This window comes from Trichosurus vulpecula, chromosome 1 (genome assembly GCF_011100635.1).
Source record: "Trichosurus vulpecula isolate mTriVul1 chromosome 1, mTriVul1.pri, whole genome shotgun sequence".
NCBI lineage: Eukaryota > Metazoa > Chordata > Mammalia > Diprotodontia > Phalangeridae > Trichosurus > Trichosurus vulpecula.
This window is the reverse complement of record NC_050573.1, coordinates 356336842-356362598: the sequence shown is the minus strand read 5'-3', so window position 1 is coordinate 356362598 and position 25757 is coordinate 356336842.

Here is a 25757-nt window from a genome sequence, read left to right as displayed (position 1 = left end):
TTCTATTCTGTTTAACATTGCATTTATTAACTGAGATGAAACCATGCTTACCAGAACTGTGGTAAACCTGAAGCTGGAAGCACTATCTAATATAATGTATGGTTAAGTGAAATCTGAAAAGATTTCATAAAGCCAATAACAAGAATAAATAATAAACAGAACAAAGGGCTATAGGGATGATTGTAAAGGTATCACACTTAGGCTCAAAAAATTACAGAACCAGATAAAGGGACAGGGCAGCAGCAGAAGGGAAGATGTGATTGTACAAGAGTGCCTGTACAAAGGGCTTAGGTTTTTAATGGAATGCAAGATCATTGCAACCAAAATAAGATAACAACAAAAAATATGCTGCAGCATTTAGTAATAACATGTCCAAAATAAAGAAGGCTATGATCATACTCTACCTGAGTTATGACATACCTATAATATGGTGGCCACTTCTTGGTGTTACATTTCAAAAAGGAGTAGTGATAATCTGGTCTGTGGAGTATATCCAAGCAATGGCAACCAAAGATATAAAGGGACTTGAAATCATGTCCTATGAATAATATGAAATAATTGGGGAAATTTTAGCTCGTAGAAGAGAAAGGTTAAGGGGAATTTTCTTCAAAAATCTCACACAGAAGTAGGTATTTGTGTTTCTTTCCTTCCTTCCTTCCTTCCTTCCTTCCTTCCTTCCTTCCTTCCTTCCTTCCTTCCTTCCTTCCTTCCTTTCTTCCTTCCTTCCTTCCTTCCTTCTTTCTATTTTGTTTTGTCTCGGTCCACCCTATTGGTCCAGATCCTATCTAACTCCCCAGATTTTTACATCCCCATGGACACCTCATTATACCAGTTTTTCACATTCTCTGTTTAATTTAGAAAACTATCAGGGTAACTAGCCACAAACGGTACATCTGGATAGTAGGACAAATTGTCCCTAAAGAAAGAAGGGTTAATTAGCAATGATCCAAGGACTTAAAATCTTTTAGGTATATTATAGTGCCTTATTTCTGAGAACTATAAATCTTTGTTATATAAGTCTTTGTTAATTCTTTTCCCTTGACTTAGAACATTGTAACCCCACAACTCCAGTTGATAAAAACAAAACAAAACAAAACTACTTGTCATTCAAGGCTTATTCAAAGAGCTCCTTCATTCATAAAGCCATCACTGATATCAATACCCATTTAGAGATAAGCTCTTCCTCCTCTTAATCTCCATAGCACCTTGGATGTTTGTCTCTTTTATGGTACCTATGACTTTCTCATGTTCTCCCTTATATCACATTCATTTTTAGACTTTTTAAAAATTCTTCCCTTTTAGACCACAAGTTCCTTGAAAACAGAGACTATATCTCATTTCCCACAGAAGTCATGATGCCTTGACTAATAATTGATTTTCCATCCACCTCGGACCTAGACCTTTGACTTTATGAGTGCAAGGACTTCCCATTAAGGAAAAATCATAGGATATGAATAGAATGTGGACCCAGAGATGCTCGGACTACCCAGCTTGGTATTCCCATTTTTCCCCTTTGTATCCACAGGCCCCTGTGTCTAGCAGCTACTTACTACATATTTAATATATTGGATTAAATCCCGACATGAACTCTTCTCAAATGAAATTCTTGCAAAGTAGAGGCCAAGCTTGTAGGGAATTTGGTAAATGTCTGATTTCTCAGAGAATGTCATGGAGAATGGAATAGATCTAGACTGACCTTGTGGTGGATTACAAAAACAGAGAGTAGTGTCACCATAGAGCCATCTTGCCAAGAGTTTACGTATGTCTATGCACTGAGTCCCATACAGGTCAATGGCTCTTCTGCAATCTATAGTCTAAGGGAATTATCTGGTGTACTGAAAGGTAAAGTGACTTACCCAAAGTCACTCAGTAGATGTCAGAGGATGAACTTGAACCCAATTCTTCTCGATGCTCACTTAATACATATTTTTTTAAGTATTTGTTGTCAACTGTACCTTTTTACAATTCAATATTTAGAATGTGTGGAGACTAGAGCTGCTTTTGGAGGTTTTCTCAGAGAAGATTTTAAGATGATCACTCTTTCTCTTCTTGTATTCCATGACATAGCCAATCTAAGTTTAGTGTTTCTTCTTTTACATTCTCCACAGCTACAGGTCTTTACCAGATTTCCTAAAAGCTTAGCTCTAGTTTTCTCAGCATTTCCTCTAAGAAGAGTTTTTCTGGAGGATTCAGTTCAATCCATCTGTTGTTGTTTGTCCTTAATTTTTGAAGACAATCAATGACATCATGGAGTGATGTCTTGACTTGTAAATGAATTGGATCTAAGTGAGGCAGAGCTGCACAAAGTCATCATCTTCACTCTTCCTGAGTCATCAAAGTCCAGTGGCAAGACAAAAAGTCAAGATAACTGGTGATAACCTGAGATGCAGTAGATGACCTTGGCATCTTTGATGTCTGACCAAGTTATCTGACCAGTCCTTCATGGCTGTTGGAATAAATTGTTCTCATCCTTCTATTTTCTGGGAAAAGTCTTCACATGCTTGGGGTAGAATTCCCCCTAACTCACCAATGGGTTTCAGACCTATCAGTTAACCTTTATCGGGTTTAGTCCATCTGTGGAGACATCTTTAACAGGTTGGGGCTGCTGCACATGCTACAGCTTCTTGGAGCCACAGGTGAGAGTTGGGTGACAGGTAGACACTAAAGGTAGAGGAGCAGCCCTTATAAGGGCTCATCAAGTCCTCAAACAAGAGGTTCTAATCCTTCCTGAACACCCCATAAACTCCATCTAACATGTGATAAGTGTCTATTGAATGCAAAAGACTTTTCTGGGTTCTAATCTTATCCATCAAGTGGAGGTGTTTTCTGTGGCATGGCCCAGAGACTATTAATCTACCAAAATCAGAGCTAAAGTTGTCAAATACTACTTTTCCTTGCCAAAGTAAATGAGAAATGTAGGGGTGAAAATTCTAAGAGCCCTTTGGCATTCTTCAAGCATAGCTAATCATCTTTTACCTTCATCTAAAAGGGCCAAATCAAGTCACAAAGCCATGGCTTGCCATGATTTTTGTCAATGGGTATGAATAGAAAGGCAAGCTTTTCTGATATTATAAAATTTCAAGGGTAAGGAACATTCTTTGCTAGAGTCCCAAGAAAGTTCTAACTAAGAGCAATAACTTTTTAAAATAATGACATTACAATTGCCTCCATAAAGCAGGGTTAGTGACATTATGATAGTTAATATTCCAATCAGCACAAAAGAACTGACCATGGACAGAACATAAACTCTATGAAAAGGGCTATCTAGGAGGGACTTTTCTTCTATTAATTTCAAGACATTTTAATTTGGTTTTTCTGCCAGGCAAAGGTCATTCATTCATTGACCAAAAAAAGAACTATCTTTTCCTGTGACAGCTGTGAATCTGAACAGCACAAGGGGCAGTGAGCCAAGCATCTCAGGTATTGCATCTGCTCAAGATTTTATTGAAGGTGGATAATGTTTCCTAGAATGTAAAGGTTGTAGATACATTTAGACTTGTCTTTATGAATTTGTTGGTTGTGATCAGCTAAATTAAAATTATTTTAATAGTACTTAATTTAACAAATATTTATTATCTTACATACAAGTAACTGTGTAAGCACTAGATATATCAATTCAAAAATAAAACAATCTCTACTCTCAAACATCTTACATTCTACTGGAGAATAATTATTATTGCTAATAAAAATATCTAACAATTATCTATTGCTTTAAGGTTTGCAAAGAGTTTTGTATATAAGTAATAAAATACAAAGCAGATAGAAATTAATTTTAAGAGGAATAAAAGGTTAATAACTAGGAGGTGGCAGGAAAGGCCTGGTGTTAGAAGGGGCAGTTGTACTTTGAGAGGAGCCTAGGAGTAAAGAGGTAGAAGTGAGGAGGGAGTATATTCTAGACATGGGGAACCTCCTGTGCAAAGGCTTAGTCCAGGAGATAGAATCTCATATGTGGGAAGCAGGTAGCAGGTCAGTTTGCTTAGAATGGAGAATGAACAAAGGGGAGCAGGATCCATCTACTATAACATGGGGCCTTATGTAAAATATATGAATATTAAATCCTGTACAAGCTAATTTCAGATTCAACTCTTCATCATATCTCATCTGTTCTATTATAATAACCTCTTATTTAATCTTCCTGCCTCAAGTTTCTCCCCACTCCTTTTTGTCATTTGCACAGTTATTCCAGTGATTTTCCTAAAGTTCAGGTCTTTCCATGTTATTACAATATTTAACAAATTTTCATTGGTCCCTATTGCCTCTAGAATCAAATACAGACTCCTCTATTTGACCTTTAAAACTCTCCACAACTTGGAACCTTCATACATTTCCAACTTCTTCTAATTACAACCCAGGTGTATGGGGTTTTCAGAGAGAACTAGTGGTTCTCTGGTGGCAGGGCTTGGCAAGTACTTTCAGTACTCATCCACCTTTGGTGTCCACCTTTCACTCAACCTTCACCTGTGGCTCTAACAAATTGTAGCATGGACAGTGTCCACAGCCTGGTAAAGCTGTCTCTTTGGACAGATTGAGGGTAACTGATAAGTATCAGACTTGTCTGTGAGTTTGGGGAAAGTCTATTCTAAACACATGAAGAATTCCCCCAGTAGAACAGGGAGCTAAAAACAATTTATTTTAACTGCCACAAAGGCAGCTGAAGCAGGTGCTGTGGAGTCCTTAGAACTTGGTCAGACACTGAAGATGCCAAGGTTATCCACTATATCCAAGGCCATTGCCAGTCTTATTGACTTTTGTTTTCCCACTGGACTTTGTAGAGTCTGTGAATGAAACTGATGACTTTGTACAACCCCTCCTCACTTAAATCTGATTCAACCACAAGCTGAGACATCACTTCATGCCATTGGTCCTCTTCAAAAACAAAGGAAGCATAACAACTAGTTAGTAATATTGGTGTCCTTGCTGATCATATGTGATGCTGAAGCCTTTGGCCCTTAAAATACTTAGTTTCCTCAAAAATCATTTCAAAGAATACTTTCCACATGCTAGTGCTATTCCTCTCAAAAATCCATTTTTTCATATATTCTGCCTACATTTTTATATGCACATGCTATTGCTACATTTGAATGTAAGCTCCTTCAGAATGGGTACTGTTTTATGTTTGTCCCTCACCCTTACCCTAGTGTATCACATGGTGACTAATGCATTATAAGTGTTTCATGAATTATTGTGGATTGATTGATTCATCAGGAAAGACTTCATATAGGAGATGCTTGAGCTGAGCTTTGAAGGAAAATAGGCATTTCAAGAGAAAAAAGATGAGGGGAGAGAATGTTTGAAATATTGGGAGACAACCTGGACAAAGGCTCAAAAATTAAAGGTGTAATGCTATGTGTGGGGAAAATTCAAAATTCTAATTGACTGTATCATGGAGTATCTAAAGGGCAGCAATATGTAATAGACCTGCAAAGATAGTTTGCAGCAAAATTGTGAAGAGTTTTAACAGTCAAGTAAAGGAGTTTGTTTTCAATGTCAAAGGCCATAGAGAACCTCTGAAGACTCTTGGTGAGGGAGATAATATCAAAGACTTAAATATGCCAGTGCTTTTAGAATATCACTTTGGAAACCCATATGAAAGACAGCTGAGATTGAGGGAAGACTTGAAGCAGAGAGACTACTTAGGTATCTTGCAGAAATACAGGCCAGAGCTGATGAGAACCTGCATTAGGGAGATGCTCAAGTGAATGGAGAGAAAGTGACACATACAATAGATGCTATGGAAATAAATTATATAAGAATTGGTGACTGATTTAACATGATGAGGGCTAGAGAGAACAGAAAGGTAAAGAGAAATTTTGCATTATAAACTTGGGCAGGATGGTGGGGGAACATCAACAGCAACATAGAAGCTTGGAAGAAAGGTGGCTTTGGGGGAAAATACTGCATTGAGTTTATGATAAATTTAGGGCATCTATTTTAAAATGCATAATTGGCAATTGATAACATAAGAGCTGACCCTCAAGAGAGAAATCAAAGTTGGATACATAGATTTGGATGTTATCTATATAGAAGTGATCATTGTGACCAAGAGAGCTTAGGGAGCCACTGAGAGAGTGTGTAGGGGGAGAAGAGAAGGGGAATCAGGACAAAGTTCAGAACTGAAAGAGCAAGATGTGAATGATGATCTCACAAAACAGACAGTAAAGGAGTGCTTAAGACATATACTGGGGAATATCTGAGCAAGCTGTGATATATGGTTGTGATGGAATACCATCATCCTATAAGAAATGACAAGCAGGATGATTTCAGAAAACCTAGAAAGACTCAGATGAACTGATATAAAGTGAAGTAGACAAGAGCCACGAGAAACTGTGCACAGTAACAGTTACATTGTACCATAGAAAAACTGTGAATGACTTATCTCAGCAATACAGTGATCCAAGACAAACTCAGAGGACTCATGATGAAACATGCTATCCACCTCTAGAGAATGAACTGATGTCTGAATACAGACTGAAGTATGCTATTTTTACTTTTTTTTGTTCAAGTCTTCTTGCACAAAATGAGAAATATGGTAATGTTTTACATGATTGCACATGCCTAATCTATATCAGATTGCTTACTGTTTCAGAGAGAGGAGGAGAGGGAGGGAAAGAGGGATAGAATTTGGAACTCAAAATTTTTAAAAAATGTTGAAGTTGTTTTAACATATAATTGGGGAAAAATAAAATATTATTTAAAATAGTTTCAGTTAATAAGGCAAATAAATATATGCACAGAAAATTACAGGATGTTAAATTTGAAAGGATTCTTGGTGATCAGCTATCCTAACCCTTTCATTTTGCAAATAAGAAAGCTAATGACCAGAGATACAAAGTAAAGTGAATATTTATACTAATGCTCTGATCCAAATATATAAAGTTTCAATAAAATGTTAATTCAAATATGATTGTAGGATGTTATGTAAAATGTGGTATATAATGTTTACACATATAGTAGTACAAAATGAACTGGAGAAAAAAATGGCACACCACTTCAGTATTTCTGCCAAAAAAGCCAAACCAAAACTAAACCAAACGATATCCAAAATGGGGTCACAAAGGGTTGGACGCAACTGAGATGACTCAACAAGAAACAAGAGTACGTAAATCCTTGAGTTTTTTTAAGGTGTCCATCAAACAACAATTGGGAACATGAAGACTAAAATAACATAGCTCCTGTACTTAAGGAATTTGTATTCTATTGGAGCAAACAACACATACACACACATGCAATTATATGTTAAATATATAGAAATAGAAATAGAAATATAGACATATGTCAAATAAATATAAGGTGTTAGGGGTGCACTAGATGATAGGGGAATTGTATCATTGTTATTGTCCTTTCCATCTACATCCCCCTCCCTTTTTCTGCTTCCTTCACTTTGCATCAGTACACGTAAATCTTTTTGTGCTTCTTTATATTCATCCTGTTAGTCTTTTTTTTTTAGCACAGTAATAGTCTATTACATTTATGCATCACAATTTCTTTAGCCACATCTTCGTTTCTACTTCTTTTCTATAACAAAAAATTCTGCTATAAATATTTTGGTGTACGTGGAGCCTTTCTTCATTATTAAACTCCCGGACATACATGTCTAACAGTGGAATTTCTAGGTAAGATGATATGGACATTTATTCACTTTATTGGAAATAAATAAATTTTCAGAATAATTGGACCAATTCACAACACCATAAATTATATGAATATATCAAGTACATCAAGTAGATTATTGTGCCTTTCTTTCATAATATCTCTGCCATTGACTATTCCCAACTTTTTACTGAAGGCTCTCTTAATGCAGCCTAAGATGATGTTATCATTTTTAATTGTACTATTTACCCCATATTGAACTTAGAAACTATTGAAAGCTTAGAAACCCTCTCAAAAATCTACAGAAAGGCTTATCATAGAAATCATACCATAAAAATATGAATTTCACCAGCTGGAAATAATGACATTATTTCACATGACTCAAACAATCACTCAATCAACGAGCACATGTCCAGCTTTGTGCTGGAGGAATGTCATGGCACCACTTCCATTGAAAACATCTCAGTTTAGCAAACTGGCAGGTCTCCTGATCATCTTTCTCCTCCATCCCTGACAATTAGTTCTTAGTGCTCTCTCCCTAATTTTAAGTTTATCTTTAAATACTAAGAACTTTATGCAATCTTTGCTTTACTCCCTTTGTTCCATAATCTGCATCACATTTCTATATCTTCATGTTGTATCCCCACAACCCACCCTCTTGGTGCTCCCTATTTTATTTTTATTTTTTTTCTTTGCATCACCAGCATCTACAATAGTGCCTTGCACAGAGTAAACAATAAATAATTATTGAATTTTTAAATTAAATTGAATGGACTAGCCATGACGCTGCTATATTCAGAAATCTTAATGGCTTCCAGTTGCCTAGCAAATAAAGTTTAACTTCTTTTTCTTGAAATCCAAGAATTTCCACAAGTTGCTGTCAAATGTTTCCAAATTTAGAGCATTTCCTATTAGTCCCTGTCACACTACACTCTACTCTTTAATCAAACACATTTCTACTTTCCTGGCTGTGTGTATTTAGCCATGCTATTCTCTATGCTTGAAATCTCTTCCCTTTCTTTCATAGGTTTGTGTAGAACATGAGCCGGGTGTGCCTCGCCTTTACATCTGTTTTTTCTATTCCATCCATATCCATACCTTATAAACTAATTCATATGCTATGTCCTTTATGAAACGTGTTCTCTCTGGTCAGAAGTATGTATATTTTGCATTAGAGTTCTTTATTTCTTTTTTTAGCACCAATTTACATTTATTGAACCCCAAAGATCCCTCTGTATGCATTCAGACCAAAACCTAATTTTGCTTATTATTTATATTACGTATCTGATAAAGCTAAATATAAGACCCTTTTGCAAAAAAATCTATCTCCCATTATGGCCTTTTTTGTGTAATACATCTCACATTTCTAGAATGCTTCACTGGGATTCTTTAATACTATAAGCTACCTAAGAACAAGGCGTTTTCACCTCCACCAGCACCTAGCTTATTTCTCTGAACTCAATGGATAGTTAATTTTTTTGTTCAACTTTGAATTAAACTAAATTATTCATACACACAAAATTAAAGTAAATTATAATTAATTTTTCTTTGAAAGGTTATGAATATTATAGAATTTAGTGTTGGAACTTGTTTTAGAAATCATTTAGTCCAATTTCTTTATTTTATAGATGAGGTTCTGAGGCTCAGTGGTTAAGTGATCTGCCCAAGATCACATAGTTAGCAAGTAGTAGAGCTGAGACTTGCTTGGACTCAGGCCTTCTGACTCCAAATTCAATGTTCTTTTCATGACATCAGTATTACTTTTATGATACATGATACTCCTGAGGATAATTGTAGATTATTCTTTAAAATCAGATCTTGGAAACTTTGCATGAATAAATGTAATCTCACAGGTTAAAATAACACTCTCACTTGTCCCACTGCAGGGCACATGAATTCCAGATTTGGTGTACTTTTATTCCTATGAAACAAACCAACACCCATTTCTGGGTAATACTGGAAATGTGGATGAAGCATGTAATGTAAGGATAACATTCAAAGGCAGACTTTTAAAATTAAATTAGATACTGAAGTGAGTCAACATAACCAATCCTGTAACATTAGTTTTCACAGGGAACTCAGATTGTGAGTGTTTGCACCCCTATTTCCTGCTATAGCACAATTTCTTTCTTCCTATGAAGTTTAGTATGGATTAGTAACTTGTATGCTGGCAACCACCCCATACAGACTTGGTTTATGGAGTCACAGTATTTAGGTTTCATTGCTGTTTACCCTGTATTCTCTTCTCTTTTTCCACTCCTTCCCATGTTTTCTCCCCTTCTCAGTTTACCAATATCCTTATTAGAGAAAGAAACTTTCTTAGCTGTCTTTTTCCTTAGCATCTGATAATCCTCACATTTTGGTTAAATATAGGAAATAAATTTTATTTATTTTTTATTTAGCAAATATTTATTTTCTCTCCCTTTGATCTCCCGGCATTTGAAAAAAGGAGTAAAACAACATTCTATTTTGTAAAAAATACGCACAGTGTCAAATTTGCTCACACTGTCATCGTATAATTTTGTATCTTGCGTTCATCCCCTCTCTATTAGGCAGTGGGTAGTATACTCCATCATCGGTCCCATGGCATCATGGTTGCTCTTTGAAAGGCTTCTCTTCTTGTAGAATCTAGCTATGGAGAAAGAGTCCCATAGCCAAGAGGATGAATGAAAAGTTCATCCTTCATATTGCTTGATACTGGTTGAACTCAGGGAAGTTCTGAAATGTCATGCTTTGCAAGAATTTATACAAAAGAAATGAATAATACATCCAAATTTGTTTATTTCCAAAAATAAAAAAGAATACATGTCTCTAAGAAAAAAAAATGCTATAAAGAAAGTAATATTACATTAACATTAACAACATTTTGTGAAATTTAGTTTTTAAATTTGAAATTGCTCCCATTGAATGAATAATAAAAGGACCTCGGAAATGCATATAATGATTGCGCATTAATTATTAAAGAATGCATATTTAGCAGATCACCTGAGATATTTATTGGGGCTTCAAATGCTTAAAAACAGGCAAACTTTTATCTTTAGGATTTATAGACTAGTTCAAAAGTCTCCCAATGTTGCTTTCTTTCTTTTCTTTTTCTTTCTTTTCTTCCTTTCTTTTTTTAAAAATAACTATTGGTCCCAGAGAAGCTACTGGCCAGTGTGCTTAGGACACAACTCATATGAAGTATAAGGAAGAAAGTAGTATCTGTGCCACTGATGGTGTGTTCTTAGGTAACCCAATTTGGCTATGATATTTAGATTCTTGGTTTTTCCAGCTAAAAAATGAGAGAAAACTAACTACAAAATAAATTAATAAATTAAAGATAGTGAAAAATAGTACACAAAGGACCAGACTTGAAGTCAGGAAAATCTTGGTTCAGGTCCTAAATCTGACACATCCTTGCTGTGGTACCATGTGGTACCAAATTCCTTCATCTCTCGAAAACTATATATATTACCGTAAAATGAATTGTCAACCCACATCAGTGGAGGATGTCTCCACACTAGGAGTTCAATGACCTGTTGACTTCACTGGGCTAGACAAAACAAAACAAAAACAAAAAACTTTTTCCAGACCCTCAAAATTTACTTTATTCCATTCTCCAATCCCCACCTCCAAACACACCTACGTTGAGTTTCATACAGAAAAATTATATCTTCAGATGTGAAAACATTTTGAATACCACAAGGGAAGAAAAGGAGTGGCAGTCCTATAATGTTGCTTGGAGCCAGACCTTATTCACTATCCTTACTTGTCCTTTACAAGCCCTTGGGGGAGTCCCTTTGGATTTATTTCAATTCAACAGTCCTTTTTTAAGTTTATTAATTTAGCATAATAATGCCAGGCCCTAGGATAGAGAGGCAAAAACTAAACCATCCTCTACTATCAAGGAACTTTTATTTTAATTAATATTATTATTTACAGAATTTATGGAGTGTTTCAAATTTTGCAAAGTGCTTTATAAATATTAAGTCATTTTATCCTCACAATAATGCTGGGAATGAGGTATTATTTTTATTCCCATTTCAAAAACGAGAATATTTAAACAGAGTTTAAGTGATTTGCCAAGGGTAAGTCACATAGCTGAGGTCGGATTTGAATACAGGTCTTCCTGCCTCTGGGTGCAGAGCCATATCTACCTTGTCACTTAGCTGCTTCCAGAAAGGATGATAAGAAATTAGAAACCTAAATAAGGCCGACCTTGTGCCCAAGTTTCAGAAAGAATAAGGAAGTATCCAGACAACACAGCAAATTAGTTGCTTGGTATTAAACAAACTTCAGTGTTTTCCAAAAAAGATATATCGATTACTTCTACACCTATTTAATTATTTTTGTGTGAATTTTTAGTTTTATCCTGCATAAGATGAGAAAGCATGAATAGGTTATCATTTATACAGAGGAAAAGAATGCTCAAATCAGAGATCACAGAGCTTTTGAGATGTGGAAATCTACCATCTAGAATACGTGACCATACTTAGGCAAATAAACACCCTTTCTTACACACAAATATGCCCCTTCAAAGTTTCAGTTAGGATAATATTAGTGCAAAGTTGGCATTCTATCATTTGAGCATAGCATTTGGCCATGGAGGGATTCCATTTGTTTTTTAAATAATATAGGAAAAATCATGATTAAGGTCTGGCTCCAGGCAACATTGTAAGACTACCACTCCTTTTTCCCCCTGTAGTATTCAAAATATTTTCACATCTGAACAAATCTGTATGAAAATTCAACTGAGGTTTGTTTGGAGGTATGGGTGAAAATGGGGAAAAACAAGTTTTGAGAATTTTTTGTTGCCTGGCCCAATGAGGTCAATGGTTCAGGGAAATTCCAGTGTGAAGACTTCTTCCACTTCTGCAGGTTGGCCACTCATGCTGACAGTATGGATACACAATAGAAATGGGAAACTTCAGTTACTTATGATTGAGAGTTGTGGGGGAACATGGAGATCACCTTGTTTAATTTTTTTTTAATTTTAGAGATAAAAATGATGCTCCAAGGACTGAAGTGACTTGACTAAGGTCAGTGGTAAGTATCTGAACTGGGCTTTTTAGCCAGGTAAATTTACTCTAAATCCAGGGCTCCTTCCACTCTTCTATACTCTGGGCTCCATCACTAAGATTCTAACTGACTTTGGGCCAGTAACTTTACTTCTCAGGTTCTCAGCTTTTTCATCCCTCAAAGGTGATAGATCAACTAAATGATCTCTAGGATACTTTTCAACTTTCACCTTCTATGATTCTATGCTTATTAATAGATTAACTTGGAGATAGGTGTCAAATGATTTTGCCTAAACAGAATTATTGCAAATGATAGAAAAACTAGGTATGACAGAATAAAATGTATTAGTTCTGTTCCCTGAAATAAACATTTCATTTTTTAAAAAAATTAATAGTCTTTGAGTTTTTTTTCTGCTGTTTGCAAGAACAGCTTAGTATGATTATTTTGGCATGAAAACGCTGGGACAAGAACTTGGACAAAATTGTCAGGAACTATGATACCCTAGTCACCCCTCATTTTCATTTTTTCTGTTTTTATTATTTTTTAAAAGAAGAAATGAAATGAAAAGTGGTATTCACATATATAACCTCCAGCTTTTCGACTCACCTGGAGAGCTCCTCTACCCACAATGCACTAAGTGGATGATTAAAAAGAAATGGGGGCTTAACTGAGGGGTAAGCGTGGGGTCCCCGGAGCTTTGCAAAGCACTGAACCATGCAGCTACAGCTGTCCTCCAAACAAGCCCAACATTCTTTATTTATTTGTTATGAAATATTTATGGGTGTTATGAAAGGTTTAAAATAATGTGTCTGTCTCTCTCTCTCCTTTTCTCTCTCTCTCTCTGGCCCCAGCACACTGTTTTCTAATGCATAAATAATTCTGGTCTGTGGACAGTGGGACGGCACATTAGGTGGGATGTATCTGCTGTATCACATTCTTTCTGCCTGAGAGAAAATATCATTCCTAGTAATTTTCTACACTTATACAATCTGCGTTGACAGTAAATAATTGATGTATGAATTTAGGACTAAACTCCAACACAATATGACTTTATGTCAAGGGTTACTCCCAGCAGATTTTGAGCTAAATCATCTTGCAAAATGGGTTCTTTCAGTGGGAGAAAAAAAGCTTTTTGAAATTATTTTAATGGAAAGATGGGACCTCTGTGTAGCTCCTCTTTTGATGAGGTCTTGCTTTGCATGGCTGGTAATAAAACCAAGCAATCTACCCATTATGAGATTGGAAATGTTTCATTTGTGATCACAAATGGATTTTTTTAGACTGACACAAGCTGGGCTCTCTCTCTCTCTCTTTTTTTTATTCCTTTCATTCTTTTTTTTATTCTTTTTTATTGTGATAGGAGAGTTTGTATGTGATAGGCTGCCCTCTGCTTTTCATCCCAGTATCTTCCATAGAAAGCACAATTATGTTTTAAATTATAAGCTGGATATATTTGCAATTTAAAGATATATAACTAGAAGAAAGACTTCAAGTAAAGGATTACAAATTTACTCACATTGCCTCGATTAAAATCCTTTTCATCATGTGTGTGTGGGAGGGGGGATGGTTACCACAGACAAGGGAAGAGGAAAAAAAAGGAAGAGAAATAAGGAACAGAAACCTTTCATGATACAGTCAGAAGAGAAATTCTCTATACCTTTACAGCCACAACTTGAAAGCAAGACAAGAAGATCAAAGAAAACACATTACATGAAAGACCCAGAGTGGAATTCTCTTTTTGTTTTAATGTAATAAGGGGTACAAGTATGGGGGTTAAAGATTTAAAACTCAACTGAACAATATCTATATTGACTTTCCTTACTGTTGAAGTTGAAAAAATTAAAAGATTAATTAAAATTGAATTAATATCCTCCCCTCTGAATAAATCTTATCTTAATCACTGTTTTCCTTATTGTTTAAATGGCATGGAATTTTAAACTTTTTAAGCCACGACTTCCAAACATTATATAATAAACTTTTCAAGTTTTTGATAAATAGTGACAAATTCCCTATAAGGCAAGAAATGTAGGGCTCCTTCCCTGTTCCTCCTTCTTCTTTTATTCTGCCCCCATCTCTTTTACTTAATTCCTTCCCATTCCTTTTTCTTTTCACCCTCATGCTTTTTCTGTATATGCCTCTGATTCCATTCCATAGATGGCACTCATGCCTCTATGCATGAGTTTCTGAGACATGCTCAGGCAAAGAATATTCATAAAATAGCCCTTGTCCTCAAAAAAGTATATTAATTTCTGGTTCAACATACCTTCTATTTTTTAATCATAAATTTTTGATGCTATTTTTCATACCTAGGTAAGTTATCAGGTAACAACAAGAACAGAAATGTTAAGATCTACACAGGGGGAAATATTTGTAAATCAGGATCATTTAACGTAAACTTTGGATAAAACTCATTGATTAAAATTGATTTCATTTTTGAATTAGTTTTAAATTTCAGTGTATGGTTTCTGGATAATTGTCCAGGTACCCATGTAGGAAAAAAAACTTGCTGCTGATATTCAAATCTGGGGCATCTTTTGGGAATCTGGTGGCTCCCAGGCTTCCCCAGTCATACCTCAAAGTTTTGGGAATGGCTGGATTCCTACAAAACCTGACAGTCCTGCTATTCAGGAACTGTCTATTCAGGAACTATTCAGCGACCAGCTGAGACTGGTCCACACATAACAAAAGAGGGAGCCAATGTTTGGTGTGCTGTGAGTGATGCTAAATGTATCTGTTTACCCAAATATCTAGCCTTTTGGCCCATGAAGAAGCAAAAGTGGTAGCCAATGTATGTTGTGCTGTGGGTGGTTACCCCAATATTTAGCCTTCTAGCCTTCTACTACGCCTGAAATTTCTACCATTGGAGTCTCTCCTTTGTGTCAAGATACCACCCCTGGAAAATCCCTGTCGTATGGCAGACGACAAGAAATGTAGGTCTCATTTCCTGTAGCAGTGGATAATTAGAGATCATAGGAAACTAGATTCAGGACTGTACAGACAAAGAAAGAAAGAAAGGAGGAAAAGGAGGAAGGAAGAAAAAAGAAAGAAAGAAAGAAAGAAAGGGAGGGAGGGAGGGAGGAAGGAAGGAAGGAAAGAAGAGAGGAAGGGAAGAAGGGAGGAAGGGAGGAAGAAAGTGAAAAATAACATGCTTCAGTCTGTATTCAGACAGTATCAGTTCTTCCTCTGGAGGTGGATAGTATGCTTCACCATGAGTCCTTTGGCATTGTCTTGGATCACTGGATTGCTGAGAATAGGTAAGCCATTCACAATCCTTCCTTGTACAATATTGTTGTTACTGTGTACATCATTCTCCTGGTTCAGCGCATTTCATTTTGTATCAGTTCATGTAAGTCTTTCCAGGTTTTTCTTAAATCATCCTGCTTATTATTTCTTATAGCAAAATAATATTCCACCATAATTATATATCACAGCTTGCTTAGCCCTTTTCCATTTGATGGGCATCTTTTTTTTATTTTCAATTCTTAGTCACCACAAAAGAGGTTCTATAAATATATGGTCATCACCCTTTTCCTGCAAAGCATACCTTCTAAGAAGGACTCTACAGGACAATGTCTTGACTCATGAGAGATTCTAAGGGTGGAAACTTCAGGCATAGTAGCAGGTCAGAAGGCTAGATATTTAGGTAACCACTCACAACACAATATACATTTGCTATCTCTTTTGCTTCTGCATGGGCTAGCCTCAGTTTGGTGCTACAACTGAATATCAGGACTATGGGGCTTTTTTAGGAATCCCAACCTTAGTGCACACATTAACCAAATTATGGTGTGTATAAGAGATTGCTCCTTTGCTTAATACTGTCCCTTTACAATTTTCAGGATACATCATTTAATGTGTAAGCCTAATAAAAGACCACTGTTTGCAACTGTACCCTATGATGAACAATGGGCAAAAAGCATGTTGTGTTCTTCAGACAAGGCTTGGTCTTCACCCTTCATCCTGGAAGCTCATTGTACCCTTGGACTTCACATAATGGAAGAACCTCCATCTCTGTGTCCTCTCATTATCTCCAGCTGGTTCTACTCAGAACTTAATTTTAAGAGGATGCTAAAGCCAGGCATGTCTTCATCCTTCTGCACAATGCTCCCCTAACTCTCCCAGATCTTCTCCACTGTGCCCCTGAACAAGGTACCTTCATCTCCTCTCTCCCTTCCTTTTCAGCTTTTGTGTTGTCTTCCTCCATTAGATTGTAAGCTCCTTGAGAAAAGGGACTATCTTTCTTTCTTCTTGTATTTATATTCCCAGTGTTTAGTACAATATCTGGCACATAGTAAACACTTAATAAATGCTTTCAAATTGAAATTTTGATGCAGACCTGCTAATGATAAATAGTGACAAATTCCCTACAAGGCAAGAAATGTAGGGCTCCTTCCCTGTTCCTTCTTCTTTTATTTCACCCCCCATCCCTTTTACTTAATTCCTTCCCTATTCTTTTTTCTTTTCTCCCTCAGGACCACGTTCCACAGCTCTCAGAAACTTAGCATGGGTCATCTTCTAAAATAGGGAAGAATTATGGTAGGACTCTAGGGACAGGTGGCCTTGTGTATCACCAGTGATTGCTGGACCACAGTGATCTACAGAATCCCACTGGTCGAAAGCCATTGGTATGATGTAGCTAGGTGTCCCAATGGATAGAGCATCAAACCTGGAGTCAGGAATACCTGAGTTCAAATCCAGCCTCAGACACTTACAAGTGCTTTGACCTGAGGCAGGTCACTTACTTATGTTTGCCTGAGTTTCCTCATCTGTAAAATGTATATTATAATAGCACTTGCTTCCTAGGGTTGTTGTGAGGATTAAGTGAGATAACTGTAAAGTGGTTTGCACAGTGCCTGGCACATAGTAAGTACCATGTAAATGTTAACTATAATAATAATAATTATTATTATTATTAAGATATCATGAAGTAAAGCTAAAATCAGGAGAGATGGGCTCTGCCCCCATTTATTCTACCAACTTACTATAGGAACTTAAGTGAGCTGTTATTTTTCTAGTATTAGCAAGAATTCTTGAACTACAGCTTTTCAGGAAAACGGTGACAATTAATGATATAACCTAGGCTGGTGCACTTATCTGTAATGAGAGTACAAACCTTACAGACACCCATGGCAGAAACCTTCTCTAAGCCTACCTTGATGTGAGGTATTTTCTTCCCCATACACAAAATGAACATTGCATACACCACTGTGCTTGTGCAGTTGACAGAGGACTTGGGGAAGCAGGGCTAGCTCACACCTTCCCTATCCTTTCTTGAATTGTCCAAAAGGCCTGATTATGCTCTCTAAATACTCCTGGAATTATACTTAGGATCAGCTCTATAAAGTACATGGACAGGTTCTACATCTGATTGAAACTTTGGTGATTCTCTACTTCAATCAACCATGTCCTGTTCAAGGGGCAAATATTTAGGTCAAAGAGCTCAATGGATTTTCTCACTTTCTCCATCAGGCAATAACCATTCTTCAGTATACAGGTGGGGAATGAAACTAATGACTTGTCAGAATCAATGAGCAGGATTAGTGAAAGTAATATTAATATTGAAAGATAATACAATTTCAATTTATCTTTTTTTAAAAAAATGAATGGGACCTTTTACTAGAGCATCTACTGCCAGACAGTGTCCTCCACAGGCTGCTTCTCCAACAAAACTACTCTGGAGCATCAGGGAAACTGGGGGTTTGACTGAATGCCATGAGCCCCCTGAACTTTGCCCCTCTGATAGGTGCAGGGGTCAGAAAGACAACTGTGAAAGGATAGTGCTGATGGCTTGTGTCTAAGAAAGGAGAATAAAATGGAGACTAACATAGCCCTACCAATTTTGAACACAAAAAAATACCAATTTGAGTTTCACTCTCACATACTAAAGAAGTTTAGTAGAGACACAGGAAACAGCATTCCAATAACCATGCCTGGCTGGCGGATGGACAATCTGATGGAGAATTGTTTTGTGATCCTTGTGCATTAACTTGGCCTAATTAACAAACGCAATACCGGCACAAATGAGCCTGCAACGATTGCCAGTCGGTACGCTCAAAATGAAGCCACTGGGGAACATTGGAGAGCAATAAAAAAAGCAATGGCTGCTTATTTTTAATTCTTTGGAGGACCAATTCAAACAGAAAATGTAATTAAAAATTTGTAAATAGAACACCCAAAAGCACTCCTTCTGGCATTAGTATGCATATCTTTGATATTTGCTTAACAAATTATCAAGTACCCTTTTTTAGGTAAAACTCACACACACACACACACACACACACACACACACACACACACCTCCTATACATTCATTGCCATTCAACCTATAAAACTGTAATGCCTTTTGCTGCATTTAGCCAGATGCTTTGGCCAAACCTCAATCTAAAGTCAAGTTTAAGAAACGATAGTTGTGTTTGTGGCTCTGTGGTCTAGAGGCTAGAAAGTCTGGGATTATAACTCAGAATTGCATATATGAGCCCTTTAAATTTGAGGTTAAACTTTCAAGTTTAATTTCCTCAGAGCAGTAGAGATCCCATTTCAGATAAAGTTTTTAAGTTATAGATCTAGCATAACTAATATTCGACTTAATTCAATTTAAGGAGCATTTATTAAATGCTTACTAGCAAGGTGCTATTCATGGTTTTGGGGACATAAACACAAGAAATCACACAATTCCTTATCTAATCACAGAATATTTACATTCTACTTGCGGTGTGTGCGTGTGTACATGTACATGTGCTCTTGTGTATGTGGTGATGGTGATGGTGGTGTGTGCATGTATATGTGCATATGTATGTGTATATGTGTATACTGATAAGCATGTGCTTCCATGCATTTGTATATTGATTGAGAATAATAAACATAGTCTCTGAGTATGATTATAGCACTTCCTCTAGGACTACTTCCCCTACTTAATACTCAGAGGTTGGCAGGTTTCCTCAAAGTCCAAGAATCAAATTGAGTCCATATACCTAAACTCATGAGCCCCAACCAGTGATCATACTTTTAATAGTCACCTAGTTGGGGGCAGAGCCAAGATGGCAGCTGGAAAGCAGGGACTAGTGTGAGATCCCCACTGAGTCCCTCCAAAAACCTATAAAAATGACTCTGAACAAATTCTAGAACTGCAGAACCCACAAAATAGCAGAGGGAAGCAGGGCTCCAGCCCAAGACAGCCTGGACGATCTCTGGGTGAGGTCTATCCCGCACAGAGCTGGGAGCAGAGTGGAGCGGAGAGGAGCAGAGCCCAGCATGAGCGGCGCGGACCAACCGGACCAGGAGCCGGGTGGAGTGTGCCCTAGCGCCCTGAATCAGGGAGCTGCAGCAGTTACCAGACTTCTCAACCCACAAAACACCAAAGACAACAGAGAAGGTTAGTGGGAAAAGCTGCGGGAGTGGAAGGAGCTTGTGGGGTTTGGCTACCACCCCGGGGGCAGTGGAGGTGGGGCAGCTACAAAAGTACAGCTGCAGTTGCTTCTGGCCCCAGGCCCACCTGGTGGGAGGAATTAAGTGGCAGATCAGAGCAGGAGTGAAGAGCCTGCTGAAGATCTAAGTCAAGTCTAGGTTGGGGGTTCTTGGGGAAGGAGGAGTGCTGGTGTGGCAGAGCTGGCACATCCCCCCAGGTGTGGAACATAGTTCTCTTAACTCCACAAGCAGTCATACCCCACTGAAAAACTCAAGGGTCAAGTTAGTTGGTTGGGAATATGGCCAGGCAGCTAAAACACACCCAGATTCAGTCTCAGACTTTGGAATCTTTCTTTGGTGACAAAGAAGACCAAAACATACAGACAGAAGAAGTTTAAAAAGTCAAAGAGTCTACAACAAAAGCCTCCAAGAAAAACATGAACTGGTCCCAGGCCATGGAAAAGCTCAGAAAGGATTTGGAGAAGCAAGTTAGAGAAGTAGAGGAAAAATTGGGAAGAGAAATGAGAAGGATGCAAGAAAACCATGAAAAACAAGTCAATGACTTGCTAAAGGAGACCCAAAAAAATACTGAAAAATATACTGAAGAAAACAACACCTTAAAAAATAGACTAACTCAAATGGTAAAAGAGTTCCAAAAAGCCAATGAGGAGAAGAATGCCTTGAAAGGCAGAATTAGCCAAATGGTAAAGGAGGTCCAAAAGACCACTGAAGAAAACACCACCTTAAAAATTAGACTGGAGCAAGTGGAAGCTAGTGACTTTATGAGAAATCAGGATATTATAAAACAGAACCAAAGGAATGAAAAAGTGGAAGACAATGCAAAATATCTCATTGGAAAAACCACTGACCTGGAAAATAGATCCAGGAGAGAGAATTTAAAAATCATTGGACTACCTGAAAGCCATGATCAAAAAAAGAGCCTAGATATCATCTTTCAAGAAATTATCAAGGAGAACTGCCCTGATGTTCTAGAGCCACAGGGCAAAATAGAAATTGAAAGAATCCATCGATCACCTCCTCAAATAGATCCCAAAAGGAAATCTCCTAGGAATATTGCTGCCAAATTCCAGAGCTCCCAGATCAAGGAGAAAATACTGCAAGCAGCCAGAAAGAAACAATTTGAGTATTGTGGAAACCCAATCAGAATAACCCAAGATCTGGCAGCTTCTACATTAAGAGATTGAAGGACTTGGAATACGATATTCCGGAGGTCAATGGAGCTAGGATTAAAACCAAGAATCACCTACCCAGCAAAACTGAGTATCATGCTCCAAGGCAAAATATGGATTTTCAATAAAATAGAGGACTTGCAAGCTTTCTCAGTGAAAAGACCAGAACTGAATAGAAAATTTGACTTTCAAACACAAGAATCAAGAGAAGCATGAATAGGTAATCAAGAAAAAGAACAAGAAAAAGAAATTGCAAGGGACTTACTAAAGTTGAACTGTTTTGTTTACTTTCCTGCATGGAAAGATGATGTGTATGATTCATGAGACCTCAGTATTAGGGTAGCTGAAGGGAATATGCATATATGTATATATATATATATATATATATATATATATATATATATACATATATATATCTGTTTATGTATATATATATATACAAGTGAATGTGTATGTGTATATATATATGTATATGTACATATATACACACACACATATATACACACACACACACAGATATATATATATATATATATATATATATATATATATATATATAGAGAGAGAGAGAGAGAGAGAGAGAGAGAGAGAGAGAGAAAGAGAGGACACAGGGTAAGTTGAAGATGAAGGGAAGATATCTAAAAGAAAAAAAAATCAAATTAAGGGATGAGAGAGGAATATATCAAGAGAGAGAGATAGGGAGAGATAGAATGGGGTGGATTATCTCGCATAAAGGTGGCAAGAGGAAGCAGTTCTGTGGGAGGAGGGGAGAGGCCAGGTGAGGGGGGAATGAGTGAATCTTGCTCTCAGCAGATTTGGCCTGAGGAGGGAATACCATACATACTCAACTGGGTATCTTACCCCATAGGAAAGAAGAGGGAAGAAGATAAAAAAGGGGGGGAAGGATGGAGGGGAGGACAGATGGAGGTGGAGGTAATCAAAAACAAACACTTGCAAAAGGGGACAGGGTCAAGGGAGAAAATTCAATAAAGGGACATGGGTTGGGAAGAGGCAAAATACAGCTAGTCTTTCACAACATGAGTATTGTGGAAGTTTTATACATAATGATACATATGTGGCCTATGTTGAATTGCTTGACTTCTTAAGGAGGGTGGGTGGGAAGGTAAGAGAGGAAAGGATTTGGAACTCAAAGTTTTAAAAACAGATGTTCAGAAACAAAAAAAAAGTTTTTGCATACAACTAGAAAATAAGATACACAGGCAATGGGGCATAGAAATTTATCTTGCCCTACAAGAAAGGAAGGGAAAAGGGGATGGGAGGGGAGTGGGGTGACAGAAGGGAGGGCTGACTGGGGAAAAGGGCAACCAGAATATATGCCATCTTGGAGTGGGGGGGGGAGGGTAGAAATGGGGAGAAAATTTGTAATTGAAACTGTTTTGAAAATCAATGTTGAAAACTAAATACATTAAATAAATTAAAAAAATAGTCAGCTATTTGATACATTTGCTTAAAGCAAAAGAATTTACAAAGATAGTATCATAAGGGCAGTAGTTAAATTACATTGCTCCATAAGCCTGTGATATACTCTCCAGCAAATTTCTGCATTGTCTATAAAAAGAATGTACATAAACTAAGGGTGCACTGACAGTGAGGCACACACATAGCAAACACATGTGACCAAGGTAGCTCATGCCTTGAGAACTACAAGAACCTGATATCTTTCTCTTCTCATGCATATATCTACTAGATATTCTTTATAGAGATGGACAATGGAGGCATCTTTGACTGGGGGGGGGCGGTAACCTCCTCTTGCCATAATAACCTAGAAAATTTCAGTCAGATTTTGCATGAGCAATGAACCCCCTAAATTGTAAATCTCAGCTGGGATAGAATCAACACCAGGTACTTTGCCATATGAAAGGAGCCTAATGGTATTCAAAACCTCTACTTCAGTTGGAGCTTCAGCTAGGGAGGGATTGACTTCAACCTGAGGTAAATGGTCAGTGGCCTAGGCATTGATTGATGATGGCTTGTTGAGAACACTATGGAAGTGTTCAGCCCATCTCTTCAGGATCATGTCCTTATCACTAATCAATGTTGCTCCATCAGCACTGAGTAGCTGAGATGCACCAAAGGTCTTTGGCCCATAAATAGCCTTCAGGGCATCATAAAAGCCCTATGGATTATTACTATCAACATAAAACTGAATTTCATTTGCCTTCTTACAAAGCCAAAAATCCTGCATCTTTCTAAGCTTTGCTTATACTTTACTTTTGATGGAATTAAATGCTGTCTTCTTAGAGATGGATGAGCTATCCTGCTGGTAAACTCCATGGAGTTCCTGTTTTACATTTAGCAGCTTCTGAATTTCCCCATCATTTTCATCAAACCTGTCTTGGTGCTTGTGAGTGTTCTGACCCAGATGAGCAAATGCAGTGGTATACACAGAATCTCTGAAAACTGCCCACTCCTTTTCTGCTCCACTGTTGCTAACTGTGTGTTGTCTCAATTTTCCATCCAAGTTAGCAACAAACTGATTCTGCTCAGAGAAAAGCTCTAATTTGTTGACATTAATTCTTCTGGTGTTCATTTTGCCTCGCGGGTGCTGCTTTTCCTGCATGTGAATATTTAGCTTGGAAAAGATAAATCTATGAACCGTCTAGCACTCTGCACCACACATTGCTTTTATCACTCTCACATCCTGTCTGTCTCTTCTCCTTACAATCACATAGTCTATTAAATGCCAATGTTTGCTGCAAGGGTGCATCTACAAAGTTTTATTGCATTTAGGTAAATGGAAGACAGTGTTGGTGATGAGAAGGTCATGAACTGCACAAGTCTTCAGTAGTAAGTGACCATTGCTGTTGCTGTTTCCAACTCCACTCCTCCCTAGGACTCCCTGCCAAGTCTGGTAGTCTGAGCCTACTCTAGTATTAAAGTCACCCAGAATTATCTATTTATCTATCTATCTATATATGTATATATATACATGCCTAGTCACCAAAAAGTGAAACAAAGCTGTGTGCTTGCTCCCACGCTTTTTAGCATGATGTTTTCAGCCATGTTGTCAAAAGAGGATGAACACGGTATCAAGGTCAGCTACCGAACTGATGGTAAATTCTCCAACTTGAAAAGGCTACAAGCCAAGACCAAAGTGGAAGGAATGTTGGTGCGTGATTTTTTGTTTGCATATGATTGTGCACTCAATGCAGCCTCTGAAGCTGAGATGCAACAAAGTATGTATCAGTTCTCTGCTGCTTGTTCTAATTTTGTCCTAACGATTAACACCAAGAAAACACAGGTGCTCCATCAGCCACCACCACATCATCCATATATGGAATCATCAGTTACAGCAAACAGAGAAGATTTGAATGCTGTGGATAAGTTCACTTACCTTGGTAGTGTACTTTCCAGAAGTGTACACATTGATAATGAGGTTGACTCACTCACTGTCAGAGCTATCTCAGTGACAGAGAAGAGGTATTACACTAATTACCAAACTGAAGGTCTACAGAGCCGTTGTACTGACCTCGTTGTTGTATGCCTGTGAAACCTAGACAGTCTACCAGCACAATGCCAGGAAACTGAATCGCCTTCATTTGAACTGTCTTAGGAGGATTCTGAAGATCATCTGGCACGATAAGGTACCAGACACTGAGGTCCTTACTTGAACTAAACTGCCAAGCATTGAAACTCCGCTTTATAGAGTTCTACTCCAATGGGCTGGCCATGTTGTTTGAATACAAAAAGTAAGCTTGCCAAAAGACTATTTTATGGCGAACTCACAAAAGGCAAGTGTTCACATGGTGGTCAGAAGAAGCCATACAAGGACACTTTCAAGAAATTTGGAATTGATTGTGTGACATGGGAAATATTGGCACAGCATGACTCAGCATGGCATGCCCACATCAGAGAAAGTGCTGTGCTCTCTAAGCAAAGCAGAATTGAAACAACTCAAAGGAAATGCAGGATGCACAAGTCTGGACTATCCATCCCAAATGTTCGCACGGATTGTTTGCGCCCAACCCGTGGTAGAGCATTCTGAGTTCGTATTGGCCTGATCAGCCACAGCTAGACATACTGGATCTTGACTCAAGCATAGTGATGTCATTTTGTTCCTCTTCAAGAATGAAGGACAACAACCAAGCAACCATCAGATATTCTGATGACATTGATCGTCACTAGATATTCTATATCTGCTAGGTCAGGCATTTAGCTAGTAACTCTGAGCCTGATTCTCTCTGAAACTCAAGTCTCAACTCCAAGGGATAGTTGTCTTTTGCATCCATTGTCAGCTCTCTTTTCTGATTCCATACATCTTACCCCTTTAATGCTGCTTCCTGCTTTGACTACTGCCTCACTGTTTCCATGACTGTGTGAAGAGTGTGTCTATTGTCCTTACCTCAAACTAGTGGAGTCTCTGCCCTACTTATTTCTGCATGTGGTATCTCCTATCAGTTATTAATTCTGATGTATAGCATTGCCAATGCAGGAGAGAAGAGAGAAAACTTCTACCCACTCTAGTAGAGGGATAAGATGCCACTCCACAAGGCTCTTCCTTACTTCAGATCTCTACTTGGATATCTTCAGGGCTTGTCAATATGGGAAAAG